General features: G+C 47.6%; 1 long non-coding RNA gene across 9 annotated transcripts in view; it reads right to left on the bottom strand.

Moving 5' to 3' along the window:
• Positions 1–16,937, bottom strand: part of LOC123374008 — a 141,170-nt gene that overhangs the window by 53,303 nt on the left and 70,930 nt on the right. The window contains exon 8 of one of the 9 annotated variants that reach the window (XR_006580970.1): positions 16,282–16,597. The exons of the other annotated variants lie outside the window; for them this stretch is intronic. This is a non-coding gene — a long non-coding RNA (uncharacterized LOC123374008). Of the gene's footprint in view, positions 1–16,281; positions 16,598–16,937 lie in introns of those variants that run through there. 9 annotated transcript variants of the gene reach the window in all.

Raw genomic sequence — 16,937 nt, 5'->3', positions numbered from 1 at the left:
TGGACAAGCATGGGGGTGTTTGGCAAAGAATATTGATCTGTGCTCCAAACGTGACTTGTGTATTGTGTGGCTGAGATGGTGTGTTGGACTAGCAGAGGGAAGCAGACTCCTTTCTCAGGGTACGTTCAGTCACAAGACCAGTGATTTCAAGCCATTAAAGCTGAATGGGTCTAACTGCCAAAGAGTGGAGCAACCATCGCTTATGGGGGCATTCTCCTGGCTGGCTGGCTGGGAAAAACTAGCCTGAGGCTGAGGGAAGCCTTCACACCTGGATCCTGTAACAAAGACCCCTGCGCATTCTGGTAATTCAGCCCAGACACAAGGAGGGAGGGGCCTTTCAGAATGTGGGAGTTAAAGTGAGATCAGGCTGGATCTCAAGAACTCCTGGGCTTCCGAAAGAAACGTAAGTGGTTTCTGTTCTTTTAACTGAAGAAGAAAGCCTACCTACTGGGCTACAGGAGTGTCCTGATGCTGAGATCTACATTCTGCTTCACGCTGGTCATTCCCATCATTGGGAAAGGTACAAACAGATGCTATGTAAGGAGTTATGTACCTGTACTGAAAAGATGTTCTTAGAATCTGTATTAAGGTATGAGTCACCAGCAGAGATGAAGAAACAGACAAGAGATGCTTATTCACCTCTCTCTATCGGATGTAAATGAAGCATTGTACTCTAACACGCTGGATGCCCACTTACATACAAAGCTATTGACGAGATGGGAAGCAGCACACAGGAAAGACAGGCCATGGGTGGTTATGCTGCCTGAGTGCAGACAGACCTTGGGGAGTATAAAGTAGAAGGCAAAGAAGATATCCCCTTATCAAGCACCTCGCAAATAAATGGGCAGTGCGTTCACATTCATGGCAATGGGATTTCAGCCAACCTTGGTTGAAAACATTCCAAAAGCACTTTGGGGTCACGTAAATTTCTTTAGACAGGGGATTAACCTGGGAAGTTTAGTCTCTAGAAAGCATGTTATGATTTTTATATGGAGCCATTTTTCCCAGTATTCTTACTCACTATCACTTAAATCTTTGCTAATAGATATATTGATACTGAAAACGAAGAGAAGTTGACGTGCAGTGATACCAAGCAAGGAGCTGAATCACACGAGCGGTTTTGTACACTGTTCCTTTGGGGCCAGCAGACCTGGTATTTCTGTGAGTGTCCCGTGGAGAAGGGGCTGGGCACGACAGGGGAATGCTGCTAAGGGACTCCAGGACTGGGCTGTAACTATTGTTAAGCTGCAAGGCAAAGGGAGGGCTGGCAAAGCCCAGAGGAGAGCGTGTGGGCAGCTAACAGGCTGGCAGTGCAGTGTCAGCATAAGCCAATCTTCCTCGGGGATAACCAGGTGACTCTCAGTCCTGCCTACCCCGAGAACCAGCCCAGGGTGTTGTGCCCAGATTTTGGTCTACAAGTGGGAAAATTTCCATTTCCATTTGGGCTTACAACTGCCTTGCCTGACTGGAACCGGGAGCCGTTTGGAAAGTGGAAGTCTGGAGAGTGTTACTGGGACAGTGGCAGCTACTGCAAAACCTGGCACGGCTTCGGTGGCCATAGCTTTCCCTGACTACATGAACCTCAGGTCTTTCACAGCAGGGTGGAAGAGATGGAACAGGGGCTCCGTCGGCATCGAGCCCCACTTAGGACTGAGACAGAGCACTGAATCTGGTATACCCACCGCTCTGTAAACAGAACAAATAGGTGATCCCTACCAGCCAAAAAGCAATACAGCTTCCAGCTCTGGGAAGCTAACTGCAAATAGCTGGTGAAGGGGTTTTTTTACACTTCCCTCCCATCCCCTACGACCTGCCAAAGATCTCAAGTTTTCAAATGAATCTTGTTGCCTCGTCTTGCACTGAACTGAGTTTTATACAGAGCAATGTTTTGAAATGGAGAGAGAATCCTGTTCTCCTTCACATTTCTCATTACCGCTGCCTTATGCCACAGAAATGCCTCTCATTTTCTGTGGCCAATGTCTATTCTGTACAAGGGGCTGGGAGAGATAGGGAAAGAAGAGCGGGCAGCCACAACAGGAGAATCAGCGCTTGCTGTGCGTAATATAGCCATCATTAGCCTGGCCTGACTGCCAGAGGTCACTTGGAAGGTATGACTCCTGGTGCGATCTGATGCCTCTGACTTCAGGCATCAGACTCTCCCAGACAACAGAGACAGACACTTTAGAACAGTCTGATATCTTCGATGTTACAAAGAGAGCCAAAAGAGCAGATGTATTCCCACTGACTGGTAAAAACTGACAACAGCCTAGCTGTCAGAAGGAGATGATTGCAGGGAACCTGCATTACAAGCAAGTGTACAGATTACTTCCCTTTGTGAGGTCAAAGATGGAACATCTCAGGGGACAGAACTGATCCAGCATACTCAGTCCTAAAACACTCAGAGAGACAGGACCTTATTCTGCAGCAGAGATGACTTCCTCTTCTCTTAGTTATAAGGCAATTCAAAACAAGGAAATAGGGAAAGCGGTACCCGCAAAGGACATATATTTCATCTGGTCTTTAACATTTGTATATTTCAGTTTATCACCGGCAGTGAAAAACCTACCTGATAGGAATGAGCACAAAGAGTGAAGCCAGATAAAATGTTAACCAGCACATTTTCTAGGATCAAAAAGCAGGACATTCTTGATTTTAGTCCTCTAAGGAAGGCAAATAAATTGAAACACATCAGAAGATCCAGGAGGTAGACTGCAATACCTTTAACTCCTCAAATCATCTGATTTCAACTACTTTACATGAATGAGGTGATCACAAAATAGACATAATATTTACATGCTAGAACTCATATTGCATCAACAGGGTTTGGACAAAGATGCTCACTGAAAATACGTGTTCAGATTATACATGCTGCCTTCTTTGAACAGAAATTCAGCTTTTTTATAGGACTTGATGAATTCTGTGTTATAGAGCCTGATCAGGGGAGGGAGAGCTCAGTGGTTTGAGCATGGGCCTGCTACACTCCGGATTGTGAGTTCAATCCTTGAGGGGGCCATTTACGAAACTAGGATAAAAATCTGTCTGGGGATTAGTCCTGCTTTGAGCAGGGGGTGGATTAGATGACCTCCTGAGATCCCTTCCAACCCTCATATTCTGTGAGTCATTGCTTAGTTTGGATGAAATGTTTTCAATCAGCTCAACACAAAAGCCACAGCTATCTCATGTTGTTACTACTGATAAGTAACAAATCTGTATTCTGCAGTACATTAAATACACTGGATTACTAGAAACACAAAGACTCTCTCAACAAAGGGTCAGATTCACAGCTGGGGTAAATGAGCATGGCTCCATGGATCCACACTGATTTACAGCTGCTGAAAATTTGGCCCCCTGTTGGAAAAATCAGGATACATCTGTTGACTTCAGAGCCATGCTGATTTGCACCAACTGAGAAACTGGTCCAATCTCTTACTTTCTATTAGGTCTGGTTTGTTTCTGGTAGCGCCTTGACCATGCTGGGTACTGTAGACACAATCTCTGCTCCACATTGGTTATGCACCAGACTTCCAGGGCCAGACCCGTAGCTGGTGCAAATCAGTGAAATTCCACTGTTAGCCCATGAATGTTAAGAATTCAGCCTAGAAAACTGGGATGTCACGTTATCTTGAAGCCAATAGCATCTGAATGTGCATATGTGTAACGTTACATACAGACAAATAAAATGTTCAGCTGGGAGTCAGACCAAACCGTGGCTTACAGGTCTATAAATATAGAACAGAGCATTTATGCTGGCAAAAGTGTTTTTATACCTAAGTGCCAAAACACAAAGAAGTCTGACCATTTAATTATAGAGATACAATATTTTGTAGATGTTATAGTTAAGGATCTATCTAACTAGAGAACAGGATTTTCTTCACCCAAATATATTTCTTCATATTAGACAGCTTTCATGAGTGCTATGAAGTACCAAACCACATTTATTCTTTGTGCATTTTCCTTTTTACCACATTGGAATTCATGCCAAATAAATCACAATCTACTCACTGTGGGTGAAATTCACCCCAAGCACAGGAGCCAGCACAGGTTCATGAACCATTTAAGACCTCAGAATAGACCTTGTGCTGTTGCTGTTTACAGGGATGAATTCCAGCTAGCAATGGTAACACTTAAACTGCAGAAAGCCACGTTTTCAAGTAAAAGAGATACAAGGCAACGTGCCCAAAAACTACCATGTTCTGCTGTTACAGGGAGGGTAAAAATATTTAGCCAAATTGTTTGTTGGCATAACTCCACTGACTTGGAGTCAAAGGAGTCATAGCAACAGAGAACAAGGCCCATTGCTAACAATTAACAGCATCTGAACTCACTGCACACATAGCTTTCAGATGACTAAACATGGATAATTCCCGGTGTGTTCCTAGTTACAAATATTTCAGCTCGTGGTATATGGTATAGCTCAAGCTATAAAAGTCTTGCATGTAAACTTATTGGAGCACTTTCTCACAATCAGACAGTCTAGGGGAATATGGCATCAGCCAGATCTGCAGCAAGCTTCCCTGATAACCCCAGAGACAGTTCCACAGCCAGCTGTTAGGAGTCAGCAAAGAAGTCAGGCAAGGAGCCAACCTAAGCCCAGATGCTGCTATTGGGAACATTCCAGAGCTTTGCATCTGGATTCTGCCCTTGCCAAACGTGCCCCATCTGTGGATAAGGTGATAAATTCACCTCTCAGAGGAAGAGCAGTGAGAGGAGAACACAGCAGGAGGAAGAGAACACCACCACCAGTCCGAGAGATTGGTTAACTGTTGGTCGGTATTTAAGAAAAACACATTGGCCCCAGCGCTGTTATGCTTCACAAGCCCATACCAAGAACCAGAAACACTGCAACAAAAGCTGGGACATTGAAAAGTAAAAACTAGATACGCTGCATGTGAGGACTAATCTGGTTACAGCATCAAGGAAAGGATCTGCAGAAGACTTAAAGCAACAGGGTCCATACCAACACTGTTCTATGTAAGGCTCAAATAAAATTATGTGGGAAGAGTTATCAAGGAAGCTCAGGCCAAAATCTGGAAACAAGATTACACAAGAGATTAAATCAATAGAGCAGGGGTTGGCAACCTTTCAGCAGTGCTGTGCCGAGTCTTCATTTATTCACTCTGATTTAAGGTTTCGCGTGCCAGTAATACATTTTAACATTCTTAGAAGGTCTCTTTCTATAAGTCTATAATATATAACTAAACTATTGTTGTATGTAAAGTAAATAAGGTTTTTAAAATGTTTAAGAAGCTTCACTTAAAATTAAATTAAAATGCGGAGTCCCCCGGACCGGTGGCCAGGACCTGGGCAGTGTGAGTGTCACTGAAAATCAGCCCATGTGCTGCCTTCGGCATGTGTGCCATAGGTTGCCTACCCCTGCAATAGAGAGTGCTGTCATCAGGGAGAGTTGTAATTCTTAGACAGGATGAATGGGGAACTTAGTGATATAAGAAGCAAATATGACTGGGGTCAGAACTGATTGCTTTGCATCCGTGAGCACCGGAGAGAAAGAGGAAGTTGCATGAGAACAAGACATATATTTACCGTCGGGACAGCACGTCAAACTGCTGAAACTGAGGAGAGGCTCAAAAGTGATACAAAGGTTATGGCAAGTAGAGCCATGAGGACACCAAGACTGGACAGTCTGCACCTTAGAACTGTAGAACAAGGAGATGCAATGAAAGTAGTGACACCAGCGATTTCCAAGTATACCTGATGTAGGGTTTGTACTACAGCTGATCTGAGCACCGTCTATGTAAAGTAGATTGACAATAGCAAGGTTCCTATTGGACTTTAGGGAATCTCTACAACCCAGTATTGGAGAAGACCCAGAAAGCTCTGCTTGAGGTAAAGTCCTTTCTGAAAATAGGACAAATACCTCCCTTATGAAAAATAAATCCTCGTAGCATTGAACAATTCAAAGCACTCTTGTGAGCTGCAGTGGTTTGTACCATCACCTTAGAAAACTGCAATTATTCTTCAATATGGGCAGAACATTTGAGAAAGGCTGACATGACATCCATGTCAAAAAGGGAGTTAAGGGAGGAAGTGGGTCCCTACGGACTTTTAGTACAGGCAGAGATTCTAGACTCAGTGATAAGGGATAAAACAGGATAAATCTGTGACTACTTAGAAAATAGAAGTTTGGAGAGGTGAATACTTACAATACAAAAAATGGTAAGCTGATGGTAATACAACTATGCAAAAACTAAGGCAAGTAAGACACAGCCTGCCTGAATTTTCAGCTGAACAAGCACAAGTATTGCTTGGAGGGCATTTTAACTTACATGCCAATTTTTTCCAAAAAATTATAGCAAGAGAACACATATATTAGAGCCAGGTAATACCAACTTGTCCCTATCTAGAACAATCTCTCATCAACATACTTTTAAATACTAAGAAATCGATGCATTCAGGATTGCTCAGAACCCACCAGAAATCAGCCCAGGTAGGTGGATGAAAGATGCCCAACACATCCTGGCCACAGAATGGTGCAAGAGAGACACGACTTCTATGGGGCTACTAGGATCCAGGCATCATCCTCTCTCTCTCCAGACACATGGGAAAGAAACTATCAGGAGAAGCCAGGCACTGACTAAGGCTGGCAGAGCACTGTTGAAAACCGTTCAAGCCAGGAAGTCTGATATTGTCAGACTTTTTTCTGCAGATTCCATCCCCCATACTGACTGGCTGTTTGCTCCAACCCCTCCCCGGGTTTCCCTTCCTAGCTAGCTAATCCCCTCTTAACAGAACCCCACAGAACGGATTTAAACAAAACAAAAGCAACAACAAAACTCCTGGCACCACTTTGCACTGATCACTGCTGGGGTGTTCTACTCCCTTTCCCCACCCTGGATCTGTCTTGTCTATTTAGCCTGCAAACTCTTTGGGGCAGGGACAGTCTATTCCTCTGGGTTTTGGCAGGGCACAGCCCAATGGGTGCCCGTTCTTGACAGACCCATGGGCACTACGGTAATAAATGGGATACTAAACATACCTGAAAGCAACCCAACATTGGTTTAATTCTGTTTGTACAGCACTTCGCTTACCACGCTACCACCTCTGATACTCCCCCAGCACAGTCCCTCCCCCAACATCAGATATACCTGTCCCCCACCTGCCCAGCAACTCCACCCACATACAGCTCATGGGGCCAGAGATATTCAGGAGACACACGGGGACCACTCCCCTCCCCCAGTGTAAGAGTCAGACCATGTTAGTCCTAGACTTTCACCTATGGAGACCTCACATCAATCTGGAATCATAGAATATCAGGGTTGGAAGGGACCTCAGGAGGTGTCTACTCCAATCCCCTGCTCAAAACAGGACCAATTCCCAACTAAATCAGCCCAGCCAGGGCTTTGTCAAGCCTGACTTTAAAAACCTCTAAGAAAGGAGATTCCACCACCTCCCTAGGGAAGCCATTCCTGTGCTTCACCACCCTACTAGTGAAAAAGTTTTTCCTAATATCCAACCTAAACCTCCCCCATTGCAACTTGAGACCATTACTCCTTGTTCTTTCATCTGCTACCACTGAGAACAGTCCAGATCCATCCTCTTTGGAACCCCCTTTCAGGTAGTTGAAAGCAGCTATCAAATCCCCCCTCATTCTTCTCTTCTGCAGGCTAAACAATCCCAGTTCCCTCAGCCTCTCTTTGTAAGTCATGTGCTCCAGCCCCCTAAGCATTTTTGTTGCCCTCCGCTGGACTCTTTCCAATTTTTCCACATCCTTCTTGTAGTGTGGGGCCCAAAACTGGACACAGTACTCCAAATGAAGCCTCACCAATGCTGAATAGAGGGGAATGATCACGTCCCTCGATCTGCTGGCAATGCTCCTACTTATACAGCCCAAAATGCCGTTAGCCTTCTTGGCAACAAGGGCACACTGTTGACTCATATCCAGCTTCTCATTCACTGTAACCCTTAGGTCCTTTTCTGCAGAACTGCTGCCTAGCCACTCGGTCCTTAGTCTGTAGCAGTGCATGGGATTCTTCCGTCCCAAGTGCAGGACTCTGCACTTGCCCTAACTATAGAGCTCCCAAAGGGTGGAAAGAGGACAGGATGACTCCCATGGACAGGGTCTGTGCACGAGGCTCTTAGCCCCATTATACCTGTGCTCTCTGGGGCTCTGCCCCGTTTCCCTTCAGAGCTGTCAGCCAGCTCCAGTTGCTCCAAGGGCTACTTGGTCCATCCAGCATCTCTCCAACTGTCTCTGATCCAGGGAGATCATATCTCCAGGCTGAAACTTCAGGGAAATCTCTGCCTCCCACCCCCCAATATAACTCCCCTGTGCCCCCACTCAGCCCAATGTCACTACAGGGTGGAATCACAGATACTGCCTCGAAGGGAAGCCCTGGGTCAGGATTTGGCCTGATCTTGTGAACACAGGGCATGAAGCACACAAGCATCTCAATCCACTAATTAATTCAGCTTCATTGTCCCAGGGAGCTGGGGAAGTGACAATAGAATTGGGCTTTCAGAGTGCAACTGTGACTTTTTAAAATCATTTAATACAGACAGATTCATTTTTGTGCCCTAAAGCAGGAGTTTATTGGTCTTGATGGGTGCTAAAGGGAGTTGCTCGATTTTCCGATGCCGAAAGTCAAAGATTTACATCCTTTAATGAAAAGTCAGAGTCATGTTCCCAACAAGTCAGCAGTGCAGCATGTTGCCAGGAGAGCAGAGGTGCTTATTGCCAGGGCTGTACTGCCATTCTGTGGAGGGCTGAGCACCATTCTGATGTCATGGAAGAGCTGTGCTGCATTTCTGTACAGCAGCCGGTGGGAGATTAATGCCGTCTGATGTGAGACTAGTGCACACCACAGAAGGCTGATTGACAGAAGCATTAACTAATGTTTATAACATGATGGCTTTACAATCAGCTATTTTCATGTCATTGAAACCAAGGGCTCCTGAATGCAACAACAACAAGTCATTGTGGTAAGCCCCATGCCTGACATACAATATTGCTGTATGCAGAGAATCACAGAAATGCAGGGCTGGAAGGGACCTCGAGAAGTCAACAAATCCAGCCCCCTGAGCTGAGGCAGGACCATGTAAACCGAGACAGGTGTTCGTCCAACCTGCTTTTAAAACCCTCCAATGACGGGGACTCCACAGCCTCCCTTGGAAGCCTGCTCCAGTGCAGAGCTACCCTTATAAAGATCTTCCTAATACTTAACCTAGATCTCCCTCGCTGCAGATTAAGCCCATTGCTTCTTGTTCTACCTTCAGTGGACATGGAAAGCAAATGATCCCCATCCTCTCTATAAATCCCTTAATAGATCTGAAGAGTTATCAGGTCCCCTCTCAGTCATCTTTTCTCAAGACTAAACATGCCCAGGATTTTTTAAACTTTTCCTCATAGGTCAAGTTTTCTAAAGCTTTTATCATTGCTGTTGCTCTCCTCTGGACCCTCTCCAATTTGTCATAACTTTCCTGAAGTGACACGTGCAGAACCAGGCACAGTACTCCAGCTGAGCCCTCACCAGTGCCATGCAGAGTGGGACACTTACGTCCCTGTTTGTCCCCACCCAGACAATTTTCCACAGCCATTCCCCACTTGCTGGGGGAGGGGAAAGGCAAGGAGACAGGTTTACTTGTTGCACAGGGACTTTGATCAACTGGGTTTTCATTTACATTTCCTTTAAGAAAAGGTTTCACTGTCAGTAAATGTAACTGTTCAATTTACTCACGTGTAGCCCCTCGCTGACGACGACAGACGGGATACTTTCCCCAGGGTTGGGAGAGCTCCAGACGATTCACAGCGTATGAATTGGATTTCTGCAACTCCCCGGTGCCGTCCTACTGCAAAGAGTTCCCCGACTGTCACATGCCCACTTTTCTCTCTTCCACCCCAGGCCCTACATAGCCTCCTGTCAAAGCAAACAGCAGAGGGCTAAGGAGAGTGAACTGTGCTCAGAACTAACTGTTCCTGTCACCAGCGGCAGAACTAAAGACAAGAAAAGTTCACATCTCTATGGCTTCAATAATACAGTAACTGACCGCACACAGAAAGGGAACAAAATTTAATTAACAGCAAAGACACCCAACAACGAGCAGCGCTGAAACAGCCCTCCTGCCCGACCTCCACCAAACCTTCACCACTTTCAGCCGGGGGCGTAGTCATGCAAGACAGCCAATCAATGCCACCAGGGAACAGTGTAAAGAAGGACGTTCTGGTGCTCTTCCCAGAACCGTTTTGACAGTTGTTGCCAATGACTGAGTGCTCTCCACAAGCCACTCCTCAGCACAGGTGTTCGCATAGAACAACAACATTGCACATTGATGGCAACAGAACTGCAGTGCCACCCTTCACAGCACAAACCCACAGCCAAAGGTGTTCACCTGGAGGAGGCACTCTCACAATCGTCTGCGGTCAATGGGTACAGGAGCATCAGCTGCAGGGGCTCAAAACCCACAAAGATATGTCAGCACACAACTAAGTGACAATGTTGTCTTGGGCTTTCCATGCAGCATCACGGGGTGGCATGTCCCTTGGCAGTCACAGCAGTTACCTTCTGGTTGCCGGCTGTTCCAGGCTGTGCAAGCATATGTTGTCCTGGATGTCCCTTGCCTTCTGGGAACCTGGGCCAGTGTGCACATGGGTGAGATTTTATCTGTACAAGCTCTGCAAACTGGTTCTGCCCTGGGCCTACTCCATACGGAAGTATTCCCCTTTATCCTCACATACATTGAAGGACACAACATGCCACCATTATGCTAACCACGCTGGCCACATTGGCATCCAGCTGGGTGCACAGGCATCACCAATGGCATTCAGCCACCCAAAGGCCCATTCAGCAACCATTCTGCAGCTGCCCAGTCTCAGCTGGATTTCCTTTTTGCTGAGAGTACAGCTTCATGAGCCAAGTTAGGAGCAGGTATGTGGGGTCCCCCAAAACTAGGCACAGAAACACCAAAAAGAACCATGATGTTTCTGGGGAATAACATTCCTTCTTCCCTCCTGAAGTACAATCCCGATCTCCAGTACACCCTGGCGTCATGAATGGTTCCTGTGTGCCCAGCAGTGTTCATGAGCCAGCATCTGTGGTCCACTAAGCCTTGCAGAACAAGCTAATAGTAACCTTTTCGGTTCACATAGTCACTCACCCCTTTTTATGGGCAAAGGATGGGGTTGTGGGTGCCATCAATGGCCCCTGCACAATTAGGAAACCCCATCCCCTGAAATTTCTAGTTGCTGTACTTGAGTTACAGCAGCCACCTGTAGGAAGATGACAGCGTTGATACCTGGCAAACCTGCACAGTCACCAACTGGACAGTGGATATTCCAACCCTGAACTGGTTTGAAAGTGATCGGCAGCTGTCAGGTGTTGCCAGCTTCCAATGGGCAATAGCCACCTGCTCCTGCACAGGTATGGGTTTCTGAAAGCGAGTGGTCTGGTTGGTGCAAGCTCCTTGCACAGCTCCATGAAGTTCTGCTTCCTCATTCAGACATTCTGGAGCCACTGGTCATCGTCCTGGGTTTCCAAAATGATGTGATCCCACTACACTGTGCTGGCTCTCCTGGATGAGACTTGGCAGTCCAGCTATGGGCCGACCATGGTTCTACCAGCAAGTGACAACATCTGTACCATGGGACCACACCGGATTGTCATTTGCCTTCTCAGTCAGCTGTCTTCAGTGTCCCAGAAAGTTTTGGGCCGCGTCGGTCCAGTATCTTGCGGATAGATACTGCACCACAAGGAATAGCTGGAGCAGAACCACATGATCCTGCACTTGCTCCATGTCTTCTGGCAGATGGAAGAGGTGAGAGGCAGCTGCCATCACCAAATGTGTGAAAGCAAAGGATGGTTCCAGCAACACGCAGCAAGGCGGTTTCTAGAGCGTCTCCTATGATGCACTGAACTCTGGGATACCACCCCTGAAATGGTAGTGCCAATGTCGTGTACCAGCAAAGGGTGCTGTGGACGTGGGCATATGTGTGGACACAGAGTATACACATACCAGCACTGTAAATGTGCAGGTATGGGGTACATGCACTAGCAGTACATGGACAACTACCTATGGACACACACAAGCCAAAGAAAAATATTTCTTTGGCCAGGAGACATAGCCAAAGAAAAATATTAGGTTGGTTTAGCTTGTTTTGTTCTTGACAAATCCATGTTGGTTATTCCTATTATCCCTTAAATGCTTACAAACTGTTTCGTAATCTGTTGCAGTATCTTTCCAGGAGCTGCACGTGGGCGTCTTTCTGTGTGCATACAGTGTCATGGGGTTGTCCCTCCAAAGGTGTGTTACTAACGATTAGCTTTAAACCAATAGCTCAGTGCACCAAAAACTCCAAGAAGATTAATTATTGCTTGTTAGGAAAATAATTCTATTGTGAAATTAGGTCTTTTCCAGAGCAGGGAGATATGATTTGTGAATCTAAAGCAGCTGTTTTGAGGCTTGTGGAGTTGTGTTTAAATGGTTTTTAGCAAACCATATTTTGAAGCTAGTACAAATCCTTCTCTGTCAATCAGTGGTCATTTTAATTTCTAGCAAACTCAAATACAGCTCACAAGTTGTGAGCTCAGATCCCATCTTTGATTTTTGTCCTTTGTTGCAAAATTAAAATTAAGCCATTTTCAGTTTAGAGGAGAAGGAAAAAAACATAAGAATCTTATGGATTCAGGCACCGTTTTATGCACCTATTTTGACAAAAAAATATTTCTCATAGTCTATGATGAACTACTCTGAGCTGGATTTTTCTCTTTCATTAGGTCTCCCCTTATACATAAAGCCTGGGTTTGCAAAACCATAACTCATCTGCTTGAGTTAGCAAAACTAAATCCCAAAACCACCCCTGGTTTTCCTCGTCTCTCCTACAGACTCATCCACTAACAACTAAAACCAACACCATCAGCTGAGTTATTTCCATAAGCCTGTGAAAAGCTCATGTTGATGAGGACTTTCCATATGAACTGATGACTTAGGCAGGACATGATCAACAAGCCACTGAGCCATTCAGTACCCCATTGTAGCTTCGGTGTAAAATTTCCAAAAGCACCTAAGTGATTTAGAAGCCTAAGTCATGTTTTCTAATGTGATTACCTATTTCAGAGCCTAAATCTCATTGAAAGTTGATGGGACTCTGGCTTCTAAGAGCCAAAGTCTGTTTTGAAAATGGGACTTTGGGTCCTAAGTCACTTAGGTACCCTGGACATCTACAGGTTCCAGTTTTGACCTATGTCTGTTCTCATGCAGACATGGCAGAACTAGAGTTGGTTGGGTGTTGTAAAACCCTACTTGACTGGATGTGATGAAGGTTCCATTTTAACTGATCCCTCACACGTTGGAAGAGTTGTGCCAGAGAGGTGGCCCCAGGCTGAATCCATCTCTTCTTTATATCACAAAACCCACTACGGCAACTGGATGCCCTATTAGCGGTATTAGCAAAGAGGTCATGGGGCGAGCGAGCATGGAGAATGCCCAGCGCAGCAATCCCTCCTGAAGCTTGGTATCACAGCTGTCCAGTGAATAAACAGATCTCGCCCTTTTGCCAACACTGAGTGCAAAGAAAAATATTTGATGTTTTGAAAATGAAGTCAGGCTCTCCCGGGTGATATGGACACAGCCCGAGAAAGTTAGCAGCTGCTCTGGTGACAATTCCATGCAAAATCAATCCTGGAAGAACTTTTCTTTGCTAAGTATGACTGCGTGGTCGGAAATCGATGGCTTCCCTTGCACATGCTCAGGAGTAACACCCAGGTTCGAAACAAGATTTCTCTTGAGTAGTCACAGCTCCTCGCTCTACATCCCTGCACACACCATGCTCCCACTGATTTAGGCCACATGCTCCCTCCTGCCCAGAACAAGGAACAAGCTAATGCAAAAAGTGCAGCACCACTGAAACCCCCAAGTCCCAGCGTCCCTTCCTCCCATGCCAGGGGACCAGCGGGGTGGGGGACAGGTAGCGGGGGATGGGGATCCCAACCCTAAGGAGCTCAGGCAGCTGCGTAGAGGAATGACCCTCGTAGGGTTGCCAACTTTTTTCTTGTTAAAAAATAATCCCCACCCTGCCCCCTGCCCCACCCCTTCCCCGGGACCCTGTCCCCACTCACTCCATTCCCCCTCCCTCAGTCGCTTGCTTTCCCCCACCCTCACTCATTTTCACTAGACTGGGGCAGGAGTTTGGGGTGCAGGAGTGGGTGAGGGCTCCATCTGAGGGTCTGGGCTCTGGGGTGGGGCCAGGGATGAGGGGTTTGGGGTGCGGGAAGGGGCTCTGGGATGGGGCCAAGGAGTTCACAGTGTGGCAGGGGGCTTTCCCCCACCCTCGCTCATTTTCACCAGACTGGGGCAGGGGGTTGGGCTGAGGCAGGGCGGGAGGGCTCCGGGGTGGGGTCAGAAATGAGCAGTCCATGGTGAGGGAGGAATTGGGGGTGTGGGAGGGGGCTCCAGGCTGGGGCAAGGGGTTGGGGAGGGGGGGTGAGGGCTCCAGCTGGGGGTGTGGGCTTTGCGGTGGGGCTAGGGGCTGTGGGTTTGGAGTGTCGGAGGAGGTGCGGGCTCTAGGAAGGAGTTTGGGTGAGGGAGGGGGCTTAGGGCTGGAGCAGGGGGTGGGGTGTGGGCTCTGGACAGCGCTTACCTCAGGCGGTCCCTGGAAGTGGCCAGCATGTCCCTACGGCCGCTGGGCAGAAACACAGCCAGGTGGTTCTGCATGCTACCCCCAGCTGCAGGTGCTGCCCCTGCACCTCCCATTGGCCATAGTTTCCGGCCAATGGGAGCTGCAGAGCTGGTACTCAGGGCGGGGGCAGTGCATGGAGCCTCCCCTGGCTGCGCCTGCACCTAGGGGCCACAGAGACGTGCCGGCCACTTCCAGGAGCCACACGGAGCCAGGGCAGATAGGGAGCCTGTCTTAGCCCTGCTGTGCCGCCGACCAGACTTCTAACGTCCTAAGCAGGATCAAAAACCAGACACCTGGCAACCCTAGATCCTCACCATTTGACCACGCAGATCCCTGTTCAGTCAGAGCAACGCATCCAGTTTGGCAGCTGTGCATGCCTTTGGCACAGTGCATCCATTGTGCTTAGGGTTGCCTGGCTGTGCTTCCACCTAGGGGCCGCAGGGACATGCCGTCCACTTTTGGGAGCTGCCCGCACATCCCCCCCTCACCCTAATCCCCTGCCCCAGACCTGAGACCTCTCCTGCACCCAAACTCCCTCCTGGAGCCCGCACCCTCTCCACACCCCAACCCTCTGCCCAAGGCGGGAGTCCCCTCCCACACCCCAAATTCCTCATCCCTGGCCCCACCCCAGAGCCCGCACCACCAGCCAGAGCCCTCACCCCCTCCTGCACCCCAACCCCCTGCCCCAGTCTGGTGAAAGTGAGCAAGGGTGGAGGAGAGTGAGCAACGGAGGGAGGGGGGGAAATGGAGTGAGCAGGGGCGGGGCCTCGGGGAAGGGGCAGGTCCGGGGCGGGGCAAGGGTGTTCAGTTTTCTGCCATCAGAAAGACGGTAACCCTAGTTGTGCTCTGTTGTTCATGAGAGCAGTCAGAACAGGCAGAGGCCTGGTAACACCGGGCAAACCTTCCCTGGAGAGCAGCCTAATGTGATGGGGAGCGTGCTGTTTCCCATGGCATGGTGCACGGGCCCTGCCCCCTGCAGGAGTGGGGCCGGGTAAACAGATGTTTGGGAGGGTGGATAAAGGAGCATCCCTTTTTGTCCCTTTCCCCCTCCACACGGTCCACCACAGGTCTCAGTAAATGGCAGTCAAATCGGTTCTGCTCCAGTTCCTCTATTGCACCCATCAGTGCGGAGGGACCTAGTGGGGCAGAATCTGTGCCTAGACTAACAGAACATAGTCAGAGCCAGAAAAGCTCGAGTCAGTCATCTAGCCCACTCCCCTGCCAGTGAGAGATTTGTCAAGCTCTGCCTCTTCGCCCCGTGCCAGCTGGGCTCGGGTTTCATTTCCCCATTCGTTTGTAGCGTGTATTCGTAGGTGCATCCTTTAGATCAGTGTGATTCCATTTCGCTGTCACTCTTATTAATCCTTCTCCATACAGCGCGTGCGCTGCGTTTTATCTGTTTGCATGAAAGGCAGGTTAATACTGTTTGCTTTTAATAATTATAATTCAAAAGTGGCTATTTTTAAAAAGAAAAAAATCCAAGTGATCGCAGAGCATTAGTTGTCCAATTCCAAATGGCTGATGCAGCCAAACCATTTATCTTCCATCTCAACGTTACAGAAAACTGCATGGCAGGAATGAGAACAAACCTCCATTTGTGTGTGTTAAGTTCAGCTGCTTTCTGTTCTCAGTGATCTTCCTGCTGCTCTCTGCAGCCGTCTTTGTTGCTGCTTTTATGTTTTATTAAGGGTGGGGAGGGAAGTTAACTGATTCTGGTGCTTTTTTTCCTAGCCGCGGTTCAGATTGGGCACTGGAGAGGATAATGCATTTGGTCTTGTGGGAGTGGTTGGGGCTGAGGGCACATGCTCTCTTGCTCTCTTCGGGGCTCTGCAAATGATGGACTGAGGATTGTGAGGAATCACACATGAAACGATGCGTTTTAAGTTGAGGTTGAAATTAACTGATCAGACTGTCATCTGGAGGGTACCATTCTGCCTTTTCTTATGCTCTCCCTGCTGTGGGAATGAATCTCTGCAAAGAGAACAAAAGTGCTACTCATTTCAACTCAAAAAGGAATTCTTTGAAACTGCAAGCTGTTAATGTACATACTAAAGATCATTTTCCCATAGCGTTTGTCAGCCAGTTTGCCAATCATTTTAGTTCACAATATCGCTCTGCTTTTTCTTGTAGTGGTGACTTTCACACACTTGTAAGATTGCAAAAGAAAGGAAAGTCTCCTGCACTTTCATCAATAGCTGGGAGAAGGTAGGTGATCCCACATGAAACCTGGGTCCATGAAGGGAAGTTCATTGTCTGCATCTCAGATCAGCCAGGTGCTGAGGCTTGGAATAAGAGCACTGCAGACCACACA

Source organism: Mauremys mutica, chromosome 7, assembly GCF_020497125.1.
Source record: "Mauremys mutica isolate MM-2020 ecotype Southern chromosome 7, ASM2049712v1, whole genome shotgun sequence".
NCBI lineage: Eukaryota > Metazoa > Chordata > Testudines > Geoemydidae > Mauremys > Mauremys mutica.
The sequence above is the reverse complement of the archived record's forward strand: the minus strand, read 5'-3'. Positions and strand labels throughout refer to the sequence as shown.